The sequence below is a fragment of the Danio rerio genome, chromosome 7 (genome assembly GCF_049306965.1).
Source record: "Danio rerio strain Tuebingen ecotype United States chromosome 7, GRCz12tu, whole genome shotgun sequence".
Classification (NCBI taxonomy): Eukaryota; Metazoa; Chordata; class Actinopteri; order Cypriniformes; family Danionidae; genus Danio; species Danio rerio.
The window spans coordinates 27,615,001-27,635,247 of NC_133182.1; the positions used below are offsets into that span (position 1 = coordinate 27,615,001).

The following is a 20,247-nucleotide window of genomic DNA, read 5'->3' on the forward strand; positions in this document are numbered from 1 at the left end:
CGAAGGAACGTGCCTGCTTGAAAGCGGGAAGAAAAGAGAAGAGAACACGAGAAGCGATGCCTGCACTCAAAGTGCTTTTAACTGAAGCGCTTTGAACACATCACTTAAATGTAATTTGGTGGTTTCTATGAGATTTATTCAGAATTAAGCATAATGAACAAAGCTCTCTCCCTATGCATTCCTATAAGCCAGGCGTGTGTCAGATTGCTTCTTTGACAGCTCTGACTTCAAAAGCTCAACGTTGTCAACAAATAATGAAATAAATAAGAGGAAAGCATGATTATCCAAGTACTTGGTTTATCTTTCTCTCTTCCACCCCCCTCCTTTTTTTTTTTTTTTTTTTTTACACGTTGCATCCGATTGGCTAATTAACTCCTTCTCTACTGCACAACAAAGTGGCGTCTCCTTAGTGAGCCGTTCTGACATGCTGCGCTGACACAAATGTGCTACGAGCATTTATAATGTAAATTGAATTTGAAGGTGTGATGCATTTTGTTAATAGGATCCATTTAGAGAGAGTGTGCCAGGGTATTTTACCTTTTAATACGGAAATAGAGGTAATTGTGAGTGCTTAGAAGAAGGTGGCATATTAGCATGTCATCATTTGCATCTGGTGTGAGGTGACGTGAGCTGCTTAGTGGTGAACAAAGCTATTGGAGATTTCTGTAGTGTTTAGAGGGTTGGTCCATCCCAAAATGAAAATCCTGTGATCATTTAATCACCTTTGTGACATTTGTTCCGCATCAAACAGCGATCATGTTTGTTCAGAAGACTTGTATTAAACCACTTCATTGCTATGGATTTATTTTGGGATATCTTTGTTAATGTTTTGAAGTATTACAGTTCAAAAGAACTCCAGACTGCGACCTGAAGATCCCAAACTTTTTTTTTGTTAGAGGTTCATAGGGCTGCACAATATATTGTTTGGGAATCGATATTGCAATGTGTGCATCCACAATGGTCACATTGCAAGATATGCGATGTTGAGTTAGGATTAATGATGCCCAGAAACCACAGGTCAAAACACAGAAAAGGTTGCAGAATTGAACTGTAATAGAGTGAAAGTTTATCACCTGCATGTGTTTTTTTTTTGTGTGTTTTGTGTGTTTTTCATGTGTGTTTTTTTTTTGTGTGAGCATTCGAAAAGAGTTTAAAACATTTTAGTAGTGCTTAAAGAAGTTTCATAAAGATTAATTGCATTAAATTATTTGGTAAGACTTTATTTTGATAGTCCCCTTTGCATATTTTGTTGACTAAAGGTTGCAACTACATGCCAATTACAATTTGTTTGAGTGTTAGACTGTCTGCTTAATATCTGCTGATACTGTTCCTTCAACAGACATTTAACTGACTATAAGAAACTTCGCAAGTACATGTGAACTTACACTAACCCTAACCCTAAATTCAACAAAATGTGTTAAAAGGACCATCAAAATAAAGTGATACCAATTATTTTTATGGTAAGGACTACTCAATGCTTTTTTACATTTGATTAATTTCGGCAGATGAATACTGTTGCTCTCTCTTGAAAACCATAAAGCTCTGTTTGTTTCACTTTGCTTAATTGAGCTTATGACTGTACAGTAGTTTATGTATATAATTAATTACATAAAATCATTCCAAGAAATGACTTTACAAATAGAGTTATTTAGGTCATCTGGTGAAATTATATTACAATATAGATCGCAGAGAAAAAAAACATTTTGCGATGTATAATTTTTCTAATATCATCAAAGCCTAGAGGTCAAGCTGGTTCCATCACCACATTACACACTGATTAAAAATGCCATAACTGTTGCACATTAATTCAATTCATCTTTATCTCTATAGAGCTTTTACAATATAAATTGTATTAATGCAGCTTAATATAGAAACATTAGAGAGATAGAAGAGCAAAAAAAAATTTTAATTAAACCATGGTAATTGTTTACAATGTGCATTGTTACATTTGCCAGCCAGGTCCACTAACAAAAACGAATTGAGACGTCAGAACTGTTTGACTTGTGCACCTCAATCAAACAAATCTCAATCACATGACACTGATCCTCCACAGCTCTGGGAGATGCAGTTAAAAAACTTTTGAATTTACAGCGGAATTAAAAATGCTGCAAAATATAGCGAGAGGCTGTAAAATGTTTTGTGGAATTTTATGTTTCCAGCCATAAATATTAGGTCAAATAGCTGGATATGGATATCAGGATAAACATACCATAAACGAAAAGAAGGCTTTTTAAAAATCCACAGTATTCGCCATGTATTTAATTAGTAGTTACATTACCTCTAAACAAGGTCTTCGGGTTTGTTATGCTATAGTAATTGTACAGTGTTTCTGCCTTCTATTTTACTTGTGCATTTTGCTTTTTCATTTAAATGTAGACATTATGAAATTTAAAAGGATAAAATCATCTGGATTTTTTTTTTTTTTTAATCAGAGTTTGCAACTATTCTGTTACTTAAAGGATAGCAACAGAAGAAAGAACATTAAACGGATTTGGATCAAGTCAAGGGTGAGGAAATGATGACAGATGTTTCAGTTTTGGGTAAACTATCTATTTAAGTATGCTAGTGACAGTCTGATTAAAAAAACAGCTTTTCAAAGGGTGACTGAATTACAAAAAGCATTATAAATAATGCTTGTTTTATAATTACTAAAAATGTCCTTCAGTTAATTTTGATACTACACAAGAATAACGATTTTTGGTCATTTTTCTCCACAATATGTGTTCATTTGAACTGCATCGCAACTCAGGAACTGTGCTTTAATGGCATATGTGCATTTAGTCACAATATCTATTGTATTGTTGCACAATATATCGCACCAAAATATATTGCGATTAATGATATTATTATTATTTTAGACCATTTTATGACTCATTATATAATGCCAGAATGACAATATAATAGCATCATAATGCAAGTACACTCTTTCAAAGAACATAGATTATATTTTATTCTTAAGTATATTTCATTTAATTATAGTCATTTTAACAATTTAATAAACAGTAACAGAGGCTGCGATATCTGTTACCACATCTATTCTCAGTTGTCAGACCGCCACATGCAAAACTACCAATATAATTCATAGTAAATACTATAGTGTTGTTTTTTTAAACCATACCGACACTGACACCGCCAATAGAGTTAGAGATGTGCATCAGCTATAATATCGCTAGAATTGTTTTTACATATGGGCGATATATATCGCATCCCTAACAATGATTGAAGTTGCGTCCAAGTGTTGTGCGACAAGTCAATATATTGATTAATCTGACAGGTCTATGTGCATTTCCAAACATTAATTGTGAAACTACTTTTTCTAACATATTGCATAATTCACCCCTAAAAAAAATCAGTTGTGGACTAAAAAGATTATTCCGGAGCTTTGAAAAACCATCCTACAGTTTTTGCTACAACAACCTACAGTATGTACACTGACTTGCAAACGCAACATGAAATGTGACACTGAAGCTTAAATACCCTGCTATCTTTGCAAAATTGGTAATCCGATAAACTGTAGATACTTTCCTCCCTAATTTTTGCAGCACACATACAAAAACAAAACGCAATTCAGGCTAATGATGTATTGGTCTATAGCCATGTTTACTATACAGTGTGATAAGACCGCTGAAATCACACTGTCTATAGAAGGCTTAAGGTGTGCATGTATCCGTTTACACTCATGACCACTCGCTGACTCTGAGCAATAAGTCATCTGTATATCAGGAGAGGGTACAGCAGTTAATAAGAACACATGCAGAAACACACACACACATGCTCAGGCACAGGTGGGAATCGTTTTGCTTTGTCTTAAGGCTCCGATCCAGGCTGAGCCAGCAGCAAGTAAAGCTTTCTGTAAATTGTAGCCCAAGGGCAGGTCTTCTTTACTCAGTGCTGTTTGAAGCTGTCTGAATGCATGAGCCCCCAATATATTGAAAATTGGGTTTGTTTCCACCATTACCCATTGATGCCTTCTGTTTTCCAATGCAATTTGCATGAATCATTGATTGCATCTGACAGCCTCTGTATGTCTGTTGTCAGATACGGTAATAAGAGGCTGCAATATTATTTTGGATAAATGTATCTACAGTTGAAATCGAAATTATTAAACCCTTTTGATTTTTTTTTCTTTTTTTATATTTCGCAAATGATGTTTAACAGAGCAAGGAATTTTTTCACAGTATGTCTGATAATATTTTTTCTTCTGGAGAAAGTCTTATATGTTTTATTTTGGCTAGAATAAAAGCCGTTTCAAAATTATTAGCCCCTTTAAGCTATATTTTTTGAAAGTCTACAGAACAAACCATCATTATACAATATGTATTTGTAATTATGCTAACCTGCCTAGTTAACCTAATTAAAATAGATAAGCCTTTAAATGTCAATTTAAGCTGTGTAGAAATGTCGAAAAATATCTAGCAAAATATTCTGTACTGTCATCATGGCAAAGATAAAACAATTCAGTTATAAGAAATGAGTTATTAAAACTATTATTTTTAGAAATGTGTTAAAAAAATATCATCTTGATTAAAAAACAGACAGGGGCTAATAATTCAGGGGGTTTAATAATTTGGACTTCAACTGTAATAGTTTCTTTTTAATCTTTTAGCATATGTAGATATTAAATACGTCTGGCAATTTCTTTAAAAATATTAGTGACTTTTTTTCAGAATGCTTAATATTGTCAATTATTAAAATATAAACTTGTTTTGTCACATATACATTACTGATCTTGCATTATACAGTGGTTTGTGAATGAGTTATTCATGAAAGTTATTAAAAATAATGGGGTGTTTTGCTGTTGACCGGACTCCACAATTCTGGCAAAGGATTTATTTGTCCATGCTTCAGTGCTAAATGATTTTGTCATGTTTATGTTTTTGGTTGTTCACAGTGTTTATCCACACTTCAAACTGCTGTTTTTTGGTTATTTTTTAAATACAAAATAAGATTTATAATTCATAGATTTGACCTAGATTTCATTTTTCCCCAAGCCCTTGACAATTGACGATTGGTGGATGCACTTAAAGAAGTGTGTTTGTCAGTATCTTAACAACTGCGAGGGACTTTAAATTTTTTTTTTTTCTCTCTTGTCATTCTCTTTCTCTTTTATGGTAATTCCATTTACTTTACAAAAGTAATTCTGTGTGTAATTTATGTACAGCACTTATCCAGAGGGCAAATATTTAGATTGCGCACTCACATAAAGTAATGTTATGATGAATAAGACGGCTTAGCATAGTTTTACAATTAAACATCATCATGAATCCATGTGCTTGTGTAATAAGCTAAAATTGGCTCTGTTATTTCTGTGTGTGTGTGTGTGTGTGTGTGTGTGTGTGTGTGTGTGTGTGTGTGTGTGTGTGTGTGTGTGTGTGTGTGTGTGTGTGTCTTGTGGGGGTCTTAGCTCAGGACCCAGGTTTGATTTGACTCAGTGAGCGTGTTTTCTGCTGTTTGACATTCTCTGCGTCTCTCTGCTCTCTCTCCTATAGGCTCTGCTGTCTATAGCTTGTGGCGCTCCCAGTGGAGCAGGCTCTTTCCACTAACAAAATGCAAAATACAAAATTAATAAAAACACCCTTTGAAACTGACAAATACGCCTCAGGCAAAATATTGGCCCGTCGGCTGCTTAAAATTTAATCAGTATTTCTTATTTATTTATTTATTTTCCACGGCCATGCTCATATTTTTAATAACACGTTGCACAGGCTGTCTATGTACAAAGTTTTCCTCCATCAAGAATTACATGTTTAATAGGTCCTGACAGTCCACGGACTCTCCAGGTCTCCTGGGAGATCCATGCTAATAAAATAAGCAGATTTTCTTTATCTCTTAACCTTTAGTTCATGTTCCTCTCTTTGACATTGGTTTGATTTTTATAGGGGTGAAACATTATGTTTTTAATGTTTAGACTTTATTTAAGTGTCATTTAGTCCTTTTTTATTTATTTATTTGCTTAATATTTGCATATAAACCATAGTTTTATTTTATTTTTTTCAAGATTTTCCTTAGTTCAGCTCGCATTATGGAGAATGCTGTGAAGTAAATACAAAACATTTTGTGTAAATTATTTAATTGTATATGTATATGGTCATGCCTTAATAGTAACCGGTTTCAAGGTATACAGTACTGTGGTTTGGAAAAGTCAAGGTGGTTAAATCACCAAAATCTTCTCTTATTCCTACAATACATGTACTTTAGTTTTTTTTTTTTTAAGGGCAACAGTATCTTCAGCAGAAAGTATATTCAAATATGCCTTTTTTTTAATTTGTAAAGAAATCTGGGTTTTTGAAACTAATAAAGAAAGCAGAAATCAGTGATTCATTTGAATTATTTAAAATAGTTAATTATTATTTAGCCTGACATGTTTACTATTCTTAAATATTTTAAATCTTTCTTAAAAATTAAATATATTGTGTTTAAAGGGGGAAAAAATTTTATTGTTTTTTTACCCAGACATTTAAAAAGAATGTACTTTAAAGCGATAATTACAATATCAAAGTATTGTGAAACTATGATATTTAGATCATACTGTCAAAATTTTATACTGGCTTGTGTCTACATAATAGTATTGCATAAATTAATATTGATAATATTAAAAAAGTTTTTTTATTTTTTTATTTTTATTATGCTTTATTGTTTATGTTATAGTATTTTATTGTATTGCAATAAGCAGAAAGAATTTTACTCGTATAGAAGTGTCTTGAAAAATGTCTAGTAAAATATTATTTACTGTCATCATGGCTTAGATAAAATAAATCAGTTATTAGAAATTAGTTATTAAAACTATTATGTTTAGAAATGTGTAAAAAATATATATATTTTTTCCATTAAACAGAAATTAGGGGAAAAAATAAACAGGGCGGCTAATAATTCTGACTTTAAATGTATATGGTCATGGCTTAATAGTAGGTATGGGATGATAACCGGTTTCAAGGTATACCACAGATTAGAAAAGTCAAGGTTTTTAAACCGCTAAAATTTTTTCTTATACCTTTCCTACGGTATATGTACTGTAACGTTTTTTTTTTTTTTTTAGGGCAACAATATCTCAAGCAGAAAATGTATCCAAAAATGTAATGAAATGATAATATATCCTTTTTAAGTTGTAAAGAAATCTGGGTTTTAAAATCTAATTATGATAGAAAAAGTCAGTGATTCATTTGAATTATTTAGAATAATTAATATTAATTAATGCCCTGACATGTTTAGTGTTCTAAAATATTTTAAACGTTTCTCAAAATAAAAAAATATTGTGTTCAAAGGGGGGAAAAGTTGTTGTTTTTCACCCAGACTTTTTAAAAGAACATTTAGAGCAGTAATCACAATATCATGGTATCGTAAAAGTGTGATATTTTAATTATAGTATCAACATAATAATATTCCATAAATTAATGTTGGTAATTTCATATATATATATATATATATATATATATATATATATATATATATATATATATATATATATATATATATATATATATATATATATATATATATATATATATATAAATTTTTTTATTATTATTATTATTCTTTATTATTTATGTTATTGTACTTTATTGTACTTCATTAAGCAGAAATATTTTCTTAGAGATAAAAACTTATCTTATGCAGCTTTTTTCGTTTATGCTATTGTGTAATAAAGTTTTTTTGTATTTTTTAGGACAGTGCTTGACAAGGGAACTGATGGAAGAGAGAATGGAGCAGACAAGGATCTGTCAGGACTCAAATTGAGGTTAAAAAAACACTACTTTGTCACATTAGCTATGGCTCTACAAATATATTTATTTAATCTCTGACATGCTGAATAGCTTTTTTTCCTCGACATGTAGGTCAAAAAACTGCCACTTTCTTTTTTTTTCTTATTAATAGAGACCATGAGTCAAAGCTTTCAGTGAAAGTGTAGGCTAAGACAAGCAGGAAGGTTCGTGTTCATCAATATTAACAGCTCAATATATTATGTATATTATTCTTTAAATACCACATAAAATGAGTTTTTTTTTGTGACTTTTAATTTTGCATATGCTCTTAAGTAAAATACATTAAATAATAATTGGCATGAAATTGATGGCGAGGGCTGCATTGCTGCAAACTGTCTTTGACAAGTCTTTCTCCCATTACTTAGTCCTGTACAGTCATCTTTGTTCACCCCAGTGTCAGCAGAGCAGCATATTCAGCACTTTAAAGTAGAAAAAGTGTAGTCAGGAAAAGAGAGAGAGCGGAGATTTAGCAGAGAACACAAGCTGCTACAGCACCTTTAGATTCTGCTAGGTGACAAAAAACTTGTGCACTGTAAAAGCAGGTATGTGTTCAACGTGTAGGTAACAACATGCATTAGGGCTGTTACGACACACAAAAATAACTTCTGTAAATATCACTGTTTCTTGTGTGCATGTGAGGGGAGGATTGAGAGTCTAAACATAAAAATGTAAGTTATGGAATTAAACAGTTGTGGCTCTATTAAGCCCAAAGCATTAAGTGAATGCTGTAAAGCACATAAGCAGTTTTTACGTTCATGTCTAAATCCAATTATAAAAATCTTTCTACTCCAGTTGCTTGTTGAAATAAGATATTACACAGCTGCTTTCATAGTTTTCGTGACAAAATTATTTAAATATATACATTAATTAATTAATACCTGAAATTTTAAGTACATTATTAATAACTATATAGTCTAATTTGTCTTTAGGATGGATATAGGAGGGTGTGCTTTATGTACAGAATATATTAGTTATAGAGAAGAGCTGAGTCAGCATAGACTTAAAAATGATCTTGGGATTTAAAAACAACTAGTTAATTAAAACGTTTATGTTAAATATTTGAATACAAATATGTGGCTAAAACTTTATTATAAGGTTTTGTTAATGTTTGTTAATGCACTAAGATGAACTAAAACCAACAATACTGTAAATGCAAATCATTTATTAATAATCATAGTTCAACATTTACTAATGCATTCTCAAAATCTAATGTTTTGCTTGGTAATATTAGTGCACTGTATTGTTTAAAGACTTTTTCTTAAAATAACATTAACAGAGATAATTAAATACTGTAATAAATGCATTGTTCATTCATTTTTATTTATTTATTGCAATTTGAACACAGAACAATATATTGACATCAAAATAAATATGGTATAAAAAGAAAAGAAAAAAACACAATTATTCAAAGAGAAGATTGAAGGCTTTAAATAATTAACAATTATTTTTGCTTTGGTATTTTTGGTTTCTTTGATTGTACATATGTAAGGACCTATTTCTATTTTAAAGTGAATGTGTTCTCATAAAAAAATTAAACATCTTTTTCTTTGAATGCTAAACTTGTTTTTCCAATGCAAAATTTGTACTCTGCTAAGCAAAAAAGAAAAGATCACACCAAAACAATTGTGTATAAATACAATCATAAATCAAATGAACAATGCTCTCTTCTTTATTACAGAAAGCACATTTTAAATCAACATCTTTGCAAAATTTAGCAATTACCTGTTTTACAGAAAAATACAATGATCAATTTTAACTGATACCTCTCTAATTTATACGTGTTATGCAAAAATGTCTGGAAATCTTAAAAATCTCGTTCCTGTTGACATCTTGAAATTGTGATCTCCAAAAACCAATGGCTGAAGAAACACTTACAATCTGGCAAATCATTCTAAGATAATTATTATTACATTATTTTTCTGTTATGTTCATACCTTCCAATTTAGGACTAAATTTAGGACTTTGTATTTTGAACCACAGTATATCATTTTCTAATAATGTCTTAAGCTCTGAGGGAAAACCATTAATTACCATCATATACTCTTTGACATGTATAAAAACATTGTTCATTAATAAATGCATTAAGTAATGAAACATTGTAAAGTGTTTGCAAAATTGGTACCATTACACCCCTAATTTGCAGGGATATTTTATTTTTACCTTCTTTCTTGAACTTACTTTAGGCTCTCAGATGTTAAGAATATTTGAAATATGTTTGACATAATTTGCATTGTGGTGGCACGGTGGCTCAGTGCTTAGCACTGTCGCCTCACAGCAAGAAGGTCGCTGGTTTGAGTCCCAGCTAGACCATTTGAAATTTCTGTGAGGAGTCTGCATGTTTTCCCTGTGTTGCCTTTGATTATTCCGGATGCTTCAGTTTCCCCCACAGTCCAAAAACATGTATTGTTGTGTTATATGGCCGGAGTGCGTGTGTGAATGTGAGTGTGTATGTTTCCCAGTACTGGGTTGTAGCTGGAAGGTCTAACACTGTGTAAAATATATGTTGGTTTAGTTGGCAGTTCATTCCACTGTGGCAACCACTGATGATTAAAGGGACTAAGCTGAAGGAAAATGAATGACTGACTGATTTGCATTGTTCAATTGTTTAATATCATGTCATATTTCTTGTGCTAAATTTACATATCAAGCCTTTACTGTATCATGCGCTTGTTGTCTTGAACTACTGACAACATCACATGAATATTCATCACAGAAACATTCACAAGACTAAACACTTGATACATGAAAGAAGACATGCGTAACAATAAAAAAACTGATTGTTCTGAAGTAGAAGAATAAACGCATCCTGACATAAGAAGGCGATAAGTTATTAAACATGACAACAAAATCAACAACACTGTAAGTAGAAGTAGCTAACAGTTAAACAATGCAGCTATTATTAATTATTCATGCTCTAGTGCGTGGTGCAAAGTATTTCTTTATGCACAAGACTATTTGAACTAAAACATGCATTAATTTGGCTCACCGTCTGCTTGTTTATAGCTGGAAAAAGCATTACTTGAGTTCCTAAAAGTTGTAAACCAGTATTAGATAGAGATAAACCAGACGATTACAATAATTAAAAATAATCGTTGGTTGTTTTTTTTTTTTTTTAGCAGTATCACAGCATTTATTTATTTTTTCAGAGAATTTGAGTCTAGACGCAGGAAAGAAGAAAGTCTGAATGTGTGTTGTTGGAAAGCCTGTATTGATTAGTGTCTGCAATCTGATTGTAAGACTTACTCAATGTCAGCGCTGTACACTTATTTTTTCAGTGTTCTTGGGAAAAACAATGCGGAATACACTCGTGCTCGTATCGACTGTTTGTTTCTAATCTAACTGTGTTAAAATGAGCCGCGGCCCACAAGGAAGACAGGAAACCCGTTGACAGGCAGGGAGAATAATGTTATTCTAAGCAGAAGTGCCAGAGAGAATGTGTGTGCGTGTGTTTAGTCTGCTTTGCTTTAAGCACACATAATAGCATGCTAATCAAGCCTAGCGTCTTTTAGTAGGAGAGGAGCAAGGCAGCTTTCCATGATCCTCAGATACGGGTGTCTGTTAGGGGCGGGCATCTTTGATGTGAGTAATTTAGTTGCCTAATTATACAAATTGGGTAATAACAATGGAAATAACAAAGCTGTGTGTGGTAATACTGTATGTGTGTGTGTGTGTGTTTGTATACGAGTAGAGCCTGCATCTGTTTACTTGCATGGTCATGGCCTAAAGCCATCCACACATTTGCACACACACATAGTCAAGAGCTCAACTCTCTGATGGCTCAGTGAGGGATTTCCTGCTGTAAATCAGAACAACAACAACAAACAACAATAAAGAAAAGAAAATTCTCCATGCATGGTTATTAACACACGCCTCAAAGTTTCTCAGAGCAGAAGTAGCGACTTTTCTCTTTGATGTAGTTGATTACAGTTGCTTTTGCATTGCCTTTGCCCCGGGACAGCATCCGCCAAAACTCAGCGCCGATCTTACAATACAGTTCTATGACAAATCTGAAAAAAGAAAATCTTTCTCACGTCATTATGCTCGGCTCTCAGAAGGCTACGTGTTCGGAAAGTTGTTCTTCTAAAGTTTCTCGATTAAAGAGGCAGAAATAACAAGCTCCATTTTCTATTGCCTTAGTTGAAACGTCTTGTTCAGTTAAGGAATACAAAACCAACAGATCGAACTGTGAGGAGCCGGGACAAGCGCTTTAAATTTTTGATTGAAGACAAAGCTCTCTGTTCTCGCTACAACTGAGGAAGAATAGCGAGGATCATGCTTTCATGGTAGGTTTCTGGCTCTTAAGAGCACGGTTTCACCCTGTGCATTAGCAGCACATTAATTTTGGAATGAGAATCCTCGTTGAGTTCATATAATGAGCAGTTAATTATTGACAGGCATTGATGAATATTTAACAAAGGCATCGGTCTTCACTTGGTTGGACGCATGTGGAGGAGGATTAAGGGAGACGTGCGTGGCCCATGACCCAGAATAGCTCTTCCTTTTCTCAGCACTTCTTCCTAATTCATTGCTGCGTGCGAGGAAAAAAAAGGTGAATCTCACCAGGTCTTCTTTATGGAGATTTTGAAAAAGCTCTCCTTTTTTTTTTTTTAAGAGTTTCAAAAAAGTCTTTTTGGGTGGTTTAAAAAATGCATAGAGGCCCCGCACTCCAAAAAAAAAGCTGATTCTCATTTATAATTTCTCATATGCATGGATAAAATAATGCCACATGTAGTTTTAAATAATTGGATGAGATTTGCAGTAGGCAGATCTTAGATGTTGAGGCCTTGTGGCATGGATGCTCACACAGTGCTGTCCTACCTGATCAACCAAGACAAGTTCTTGTCAGGGCCTGCGGAGGCTTGTTTTTTTGATATTTGTCCCATGAGCCGTGGGACTGCTGTATGCTGGGGGTTTTGGCGGGGCTCTTTTGGTGTACATGAAGACCGGTTTGTTCCAAAGTCTTAAAGAGTGTTGGCCCACTGTCGTTCGGCATGCCCACCCTCCTCTTCCTGAGCCCCCAAAGAAGCCCCTTAAGTGCCCTTCAAAATCTCATCTGTTGTGAGATGCAAAAAGGCTTTCGAAATAACTGGATGACAGACAGTGAGAAAAGCATTTCCTTACCCTTTTGTGGCCCGTCAGTAATTTGCTTTGCATTTTGAAAACGTCTTGGACAAGGATTTTTTTGTTTGAGATTTTTGAAAGTGGAACATGTGTGAACAGTATTGCATGTTTTGAGCAACTTACATTTTAGTCGGATGTTCTTTTTTTGTGCAGCAAAAGTATAGTTCCAAAGTAAGCCATAGCATTTTTCTATTTGTGGGCAATTCTCATTGCTGAATGAATCATGAACTTGAATAAATCATTTAATGAGTCTCTCATAAAGACAGTAGCTCTGTTTATTCTGAAATTAAACAGAATGATCAAACACACACTTTTGCCACAGGGCTGATTGTAATAAAAATGACTATGAAATTCGCAGAAATGTCCAGTGCTCAGCATAACTGAGTACACTTCATTTTAAAAATGAGTATTTGTATCCATTTCTTAGTGAATATAGTGTCTATTTTGGTGCATTTAAACAAAACAGATTTATAAAACAGATATATTTATTCAAACAATATTTTAGTCTCCAAGCATATTTAGAAATTGAAAGATAATATAATATATAAAATACAACCTACAAAATTTCAACAAAAAGTTTTAACTTTTTACTTCTCTTGATTTTTCCTCTATTTTAAATTTGTATTTAATATTGTCCCTAACATATAAATTGGGGTGTACTAGTTTTTGGACCATTCTCATTAGTTATTTTGTTAGATAAGCTCCAGATTTGGCTTCAGTACTGACTAATCTAATGTATACACACAAATTTAATATTGTATAGCTTATATATGAATTTAAAAGATAGATTTGTGAGGGGTGTACTTATATATGCTGAGCACTGTATGCCAACAAATATATACTTTTGCACAAAATCAGCATTGCTTTGGCAATCATGCTCATTTTTGTGAAACTAAATCTTGTGCTTTTGAAAAATAGAGGTATTTATAATATATTTATAGAAACAAATAATTGTGTTTAAAAATTAGTGATTGTTTAATAAAAATTTGCAATGTCTTTTCAAATGTAACAACACAGCAAAAGATATAAGCTCAATGGTAGAATCTGTGACTACATCTAGAGTGTGATTAAATTAAAAGACTATGGACAAGTGAGTAATGAAATAAAATGGCTCATTGCAAATTGTTGCAAACAATTTGAATAAACTGAATCTAAACAAACAAATGAATTTGGGCATTACTCAATTTATTTGTTTGTTTAAATTCAGCTTGTATAAATTGTTAACAACACTTACCTTAAAAAAATTAGTAAATCCAATGAATCCATTTTTTCAGGGTAATGAGATGCAAGTCACTTGGACTGTACATTGGTGTTCTTTAAATGTGACTCAACCAGTCAGATTTAAGTGTTGTACTGTGTATAAACATGTTTATATGTTTAGTGACTGTTTTCAACAGCTTTTATTTGACATAGATTGACATTTTTTATTCCAAATAATAACAACTGTCCTGAGCCCCTTTTTAACTGGACAGAGCAGTGATCATGAATCATTTGAAAACCCCCAAAAGACAGCTCTGTTTATTCTCCAACAATTAGCTGGTGTGTGGTGTGCGCTCTGGAGCAATATTTCAGCCTTCGCATCATCCAGGCGGATGCTGCACACTGGTGGTGGATAGGGAGATTCCCCCCAATGTGTAAAACGCTTTGAGTGTCCAGAAAATTGCTACATGCATGTAAGGAATTACAATTTACTGTTATTATTCTGAAATGAAACGGAATGATCAAACACACTCTTCTGTCACAAGTTTAATTGTAAACAAAATAGCTGTGAAATTGTCAAAAATGTATGTCAATGAATATTTACAGTACTTTTGCACAATATCATTTATGCGATCATACTCAACTAAAACGTGTCCTACCGTGTGTTACAAAATATATATGTAAAAACAAAAAAATTTTGCTCAAAAATAACTGTTGGATGAAAGTTTGTCATCTCTTGAGATTATTATTATTTTTTTTGCACATCTTAAATGTAATGTTACAGCGAAAGATGTAAATGAAGGCTAGACTGTGATTACATCTAGAGTGTGATTATATTAAAAAAAAATATGGAGTACTGGGATGCAGGACACTTAAACTTTGTCAGTGTTCTTTGAATGATTTTTTACCATTCAGATTTAAGTGTTGTACTGAGTATAAACATGTTTAGCAGTGACTGTTTTTAGCAGCTTTTTAAACATACATTCATTAATTTTCCTTCGGCTTAGTCCCTTTATTCATTAGGGGTTACCACAGTGGAATGAATCGCCAATTTATTCAGCATGTGTTTTACACAACGGATGCCCTTCCATCTGCAACCCAGTACCAGGAAACTTCCTTACACACTCATTCACACACACAATAGACAATTTAGTTTATTCAATTCACCCATACCACATGTCTTTGAACTATGGGGGAAATTGGAATCCCACGCGAACATGGGTAGAACATGCAAACTCCACACAGAAATTCCAACTAACCCAGCCAGGACTCGAACCAACGACTGTCTTGCTGTGATGCGACGGTGCTAAGCACTGAGCCACCGTGTTGTCTAGAATGACATTACTTAGTCCAAATAATAACAACTGTCCTGAGCCCCTTTTTGGCTGGACAGAGCAGTGATCACTGTCTGCTCAAAGTTTGCAGATGTGTTTAAACTGCTAGTGTTTTACAGCGAGGCTCCCTTTGTAAATCAGCAATCCTGCATTCCAGCGCAGCTCTGCCAGGCCACTTAGCTTCAGCCTGGCCCTTTGTAGTGGTACAGTATATCTTCCCGCCTGTGATACTGCACTAGGAGTGACCCACGCCAGCTGACATCTTAATTAAATCTTTAGGATCCCTTTAAAGCCTTTTATTGGGTGGGAGAAATATGGGCTTGCTCTGGAACCAGGAAGGTCACAAGCCTCCCCTTAGCGGGCTGACGCTCAGTATATTGTAACCATATTTACTGGTTTGTGTTATGTGTGTTTTTAGTATAAACAGCATCACGCTCGCTGAAAAACGTCTCGTGCACCCCTTAGGGGCTCAATTCACCCCGGTCCTCACAAGCTACCCCCCGCAATGCTTCTGACAGCTGAGAAATGTCATTACAGGCCAAAGATAAATAATAGAATCGGCCACACCGCCGCTATATTCCTCGCTTTATATTTAATTAGCAGAGCTGAAGGTCATTTAATGATCCTAATGAGATATTTTGCAGTGTATTTATTCTTTTAGAGTGCTCCGTTTATGGTGGCATTCTGGCTACAAAGTCTGAGTAAAATTCTTGTCTGTGAACAATGCATATGTTTGCAGAGCAAAACAATTTAGGACTGTAAATAATTTAGGATTAGTATATAACCTCAGGTTGTATTTAGTGTAAATTAGTTTCAATTTGATGTTGTCACTCTAATGATGCTAATTGTATATGTGCCTTATCAACGTGAGACTGTGGTGCTGATTAGGGTTGAACTTCACCAACCTTGTTTTGCCTCTAAAATTTCCCTCTCCCATTATTTAATCACACAATTAAGACTCGTTATTCAAAACAGTATATATGGTAGTACTGCTGTTCAAATTTACATTTTAGAAAATATTCTTGCAGGATATGTTGCTACAAAATTTTGATGTGAGTTTATACCCTTGAATATTATCATACAAAAAAGCTAGTAAATACCCCTACCCACATACACGCACTCGCACAGTTACTGTTCAACTTGAATTTAACTATTGGCTGTTTGATTCACAGGCAATTTGACCAATCATAATGCTGATATTATGTGATTGTGGAATTAGTATGTGATTGTTGGTGGACATTTTCTTGAAAAAATTTATTTAAATATGGGACTTGCTACACAGATTCAGGTACCCATAAAGCTGGAAAATATACAAAAGTAATGTCTATTCTTAACATTAAAATTTGTTTTACAGAAAATGCACACTGTAACAATTTTGTCGTTAATATTAGGTGATGCATGTTAATACAGAGATACATTTTTGAATTGTGTCTTTAACATTTAATTTTTTTAATTTAAAACCTATACATTAAGCTATACATCTGAGAAATCACCTATATCTGTAGTCTTTTTGGCTTAGTGCTGTAATTTGTCCTTTCATGTGATATGTAGTCTATTACACACACATGTATACGCTTCGGCCAATTTGGTTTTTTTAATTCACCTATTGACCTTATTCTAAAATGCGGAAGTGCGCCTGTTTTCGCGATTGTCTTAGAACTTCCGATTCAGTCGCCTATGGGAGAAATGACTAGGAATAATAAACGGCAGAAAATGGCCAAACTACTTGCTCAACAAACAAATGTTTGCATGACTACACAGACCAAGTAGCATAATATAACAAGAAAATATTAAATTGCAACATCAAGCAGCGTAACGAGCAGTTGTTAACGTCAAAAAATAAATGGAAGGTAATGTGACCGGAAGTCGCGAGACAAAAAGATTCATATGGCAGCGCCCACTCGTCAGCTGAGAATAAGGTGAATACCGCATGTTGTTGGAATGTGGGGGAAACTGGAGCACCCGGAGGAAACCTATGCAAACATGGGGATAACAGAAATGCCAACTGACCCAGCCGGGATTCAAACCAGCAAGCTTCTTGCTGTGAGGCGACAGTGATAACCAATGAGCCAAGTACTATTTCTAAGTACTATTTCTATTTTTAAGTACTATCTCTAAGATTTTACTAATAGAAGTACTATTTTCAAAAGTTTTTCAAAAGTCATATAAATGACACTGCGTGTTTAGTTGGAAATGGTGTTGTATGCACATTTAATAATTAACTGTAATTACCCTGGGGTGCATTTCCGTAGGGGACATAGTTCATTGCTTTAGCATTTTCCAAATCCATCGTTCCAGCGAACATTCGCAAACTGTGATGCAATCTTGTGCACTTGCAACTACACCTGTAGAGCTGTAATTAAAAACATAGTTCCTGGCTGTGTTCTATTCCCAGTTACACCCGAAAGCTATAGGTGACCTATTATTTAAAAGCAGAATTCACGTTACATTTTCAAAGCTTATAAAAACTAAAAAAACATAGCATTTGTTAATGCTTTTCATTTATAGTAGGTTATTTGTTAAGTATCTGTACTGTATATGATAAGGGCCTGTTAGTTAGAACATTTCTGCAGTGGTTTGCATGTATCAAATTGTAAAAGTAGACTAAAAAAATAAATAAATAAACAATATCCTACCTAATAATAATAATAATCATCATCATCATATCATCATATATTAATATTATTAATATAATTATTAAAATAATATTTTCTTCACTTCCTAATAATAATAAATTTAATTTCCTAATTAAATAGCCACATTATTTATTTATTTATATGATTTATATATGATATTACAATATGTGTTAGCTTTTGTAAGGAATTTTATGTTTTAGAATAGAATATGTAATGTTCTTAATAATATTTGTAAAGGAAACATTGGCCCTATAATGTGCTGTTTAAATATATTTCAGTTAATATAAAAAACGAGTGCATGTTTTTACCAAAACTAATATTGTTTTTTTTTAAAATGCATGTGTGTAAACAATATAATTTGTACAAAAAAAATTGGGGGTTCTTCTCTAAAGAAGTAGTTTAAAGCATCATTATGTGTGTTTTATGTTATAACTAATGTAATAACTATGAAAGTCCAGCAGCGAGTTACGTCGTTGTTTGGAAAACGCAACCCCTGGTTAAGAGATACAGAGCCAGTTTGTATCTAAATGAACCTACAGTTCCTCACAAGTGGATTTGATGCTGCTTCATACTGTAAGTCTTTTTTTGTGAGTTAAAGAATTCATTTAAAAAGTAGCAGGAAATAGAAAGTGAAAAACAAAATACAAATGTCTTGAAGATACACTGCGATTTTATCTAAATTATAAGTGATTTATTCTGCCTTTTGGTTACAGCTGTCACCCCTCATTAATGTGCATTAGGAAATGCATCAAAGTGCATGAGGCTGCATGTGATTAATTTATACAGCACTTGGTGTGAGGGGAAGCTTTGCAGGTGCATCGGGCTCAAGGCTGCAAAAAAGGCCAAGTTAATGGATCACACTCAAGTGCATTCCTCCTTTGGAGTGCATCACTCATTCGGTGTCATTTTGAGCATCCGCCTGTCCGTTCCACACCTGACCTAAATAAGAAACTCAAAAGCAGCCTAGTTCGCTTGACACGCCGATTGTCCCGGGTATGTTTCAAACCCCAAATGTTTAATTTCTTTGCAATCACATCATGATTAAACCAAATCAACAATTCCCTCCATTTTAACCTCATGTCAACACCAATCAGCATCTTAAACAGAGATAATCAAAGCCTATGTCATGCATATTTGGCACTATATGTTTACAGGGCTGGCCTATTTTTGAAGTCCCCCATCGATTAGCGTCGACGGCAGTGTGCCAAAGCCTAAATGGAGGGTTAATTTTTTAATTAGCTGTGAAAGCAGGTAAGGGGAGCCGGCCTTTAATTGGTCCAGCACAGTTTTAATGATGTAATTATTTTGGAGGCTGTGGCTTTGTTTGTTCTTGATGAGCGAGGGATCACATGTCTGTCAGCGCACGTCAGTCAACCATTTTAATCTTCGCAATCTCCAACTGCATTTGAACCATATGGCACTTTACCACTGGATAATTCAAAGCAGGTTTAGAAAGTTTGCATCTGATGTTTATGTGGTTTTATAAGTTTGCGGAGGATTGCTTAATAGCGTGGGGTTTCGGTTTTATGATGCTGCGTGCCGATCACATTGATGTCAGTCGAACTAAGTGTTGACATTTTTGTAGTGTTTTATGGGCAGTCTGTACAATCTCAGATCATCTTTATTTTGCTGCAGATTACACCTCAAGTTGCATGACTACTATTGGAAGAGTTTGAGACGTCTGATCCGCAGTTTGCTTGTAATGGCTGTAAAGCAGGTATCTGAGATTGCTCATTCAGATGAGTATGCTGATGCAATTAAAGATGTCATTAGGATTTGACTAATTTTAGAATGTTTGTACATCATCGTTTTGAAGCATGCACTCTTTTTATGTGTGAATATGGTGTTTTATTGATGCATGCTGTTGCATGATGGTTTAGCTGCTGTCCGAAAAGGCTACTTTTGAACACAATATGAATGATTTGAATGATGATTAGGGGAGCACAGTGGCGCAGTGGGTAGGGTAGAATTTTGCATTAAGTTCGCTGCTTCAAGCCTCAGCTGGTTCCGTTGGTATTTCTGTGCGGAGTTTGCATGTTCTTCCTGTGTTTGCGTGGGTTTCCTCCGGGTGCTCTGGTTTCCCCACAAGTCCAAAGACATGCGCTATAGATGAATTGGGTGTTTCCCAGAGATGGGTTGCAACTGATAGGGCATCCGCTGTGTAAAACATATGCTGGATAAGTTGGCTGTTCATTG

General features: G+C 34.0%; 1 protein-coding gene across 17 annotated transcripts in view; it reads left to right on the forward strand.

Moving 5' to 3' along the window:
- The window catches only part of cyp2r1 (cytochrome P450, family 2, subfamily R, polypeptide 1), a 243,958-nt gene that overhangs the window by 137,908 nt on the left and 85,803 nt on the right, over positions 1-20,247 (forward strand). For 8 of the 17 annotated variants that reach the window (XM_073906839.1, XM_073906831.1, XM_068222337.2 and 5 more), the window contains exon 3: positions 7,664-7,735. The exons of 3 other annotated variants lie outside the window; for them this stretch is intronic. The gene's annotated coding sequence lies outside the window, so the exon portion shown is untranslated. The remainder of the gene's footprint in view (positions 1-7,663; positions 7,736-20,247) is intronic. 6 more of the 17 variants (XM_073906841.1, XM_073906837.1, XM_073906844.1 and 3 more) reach the window with 1 other exon arrangement.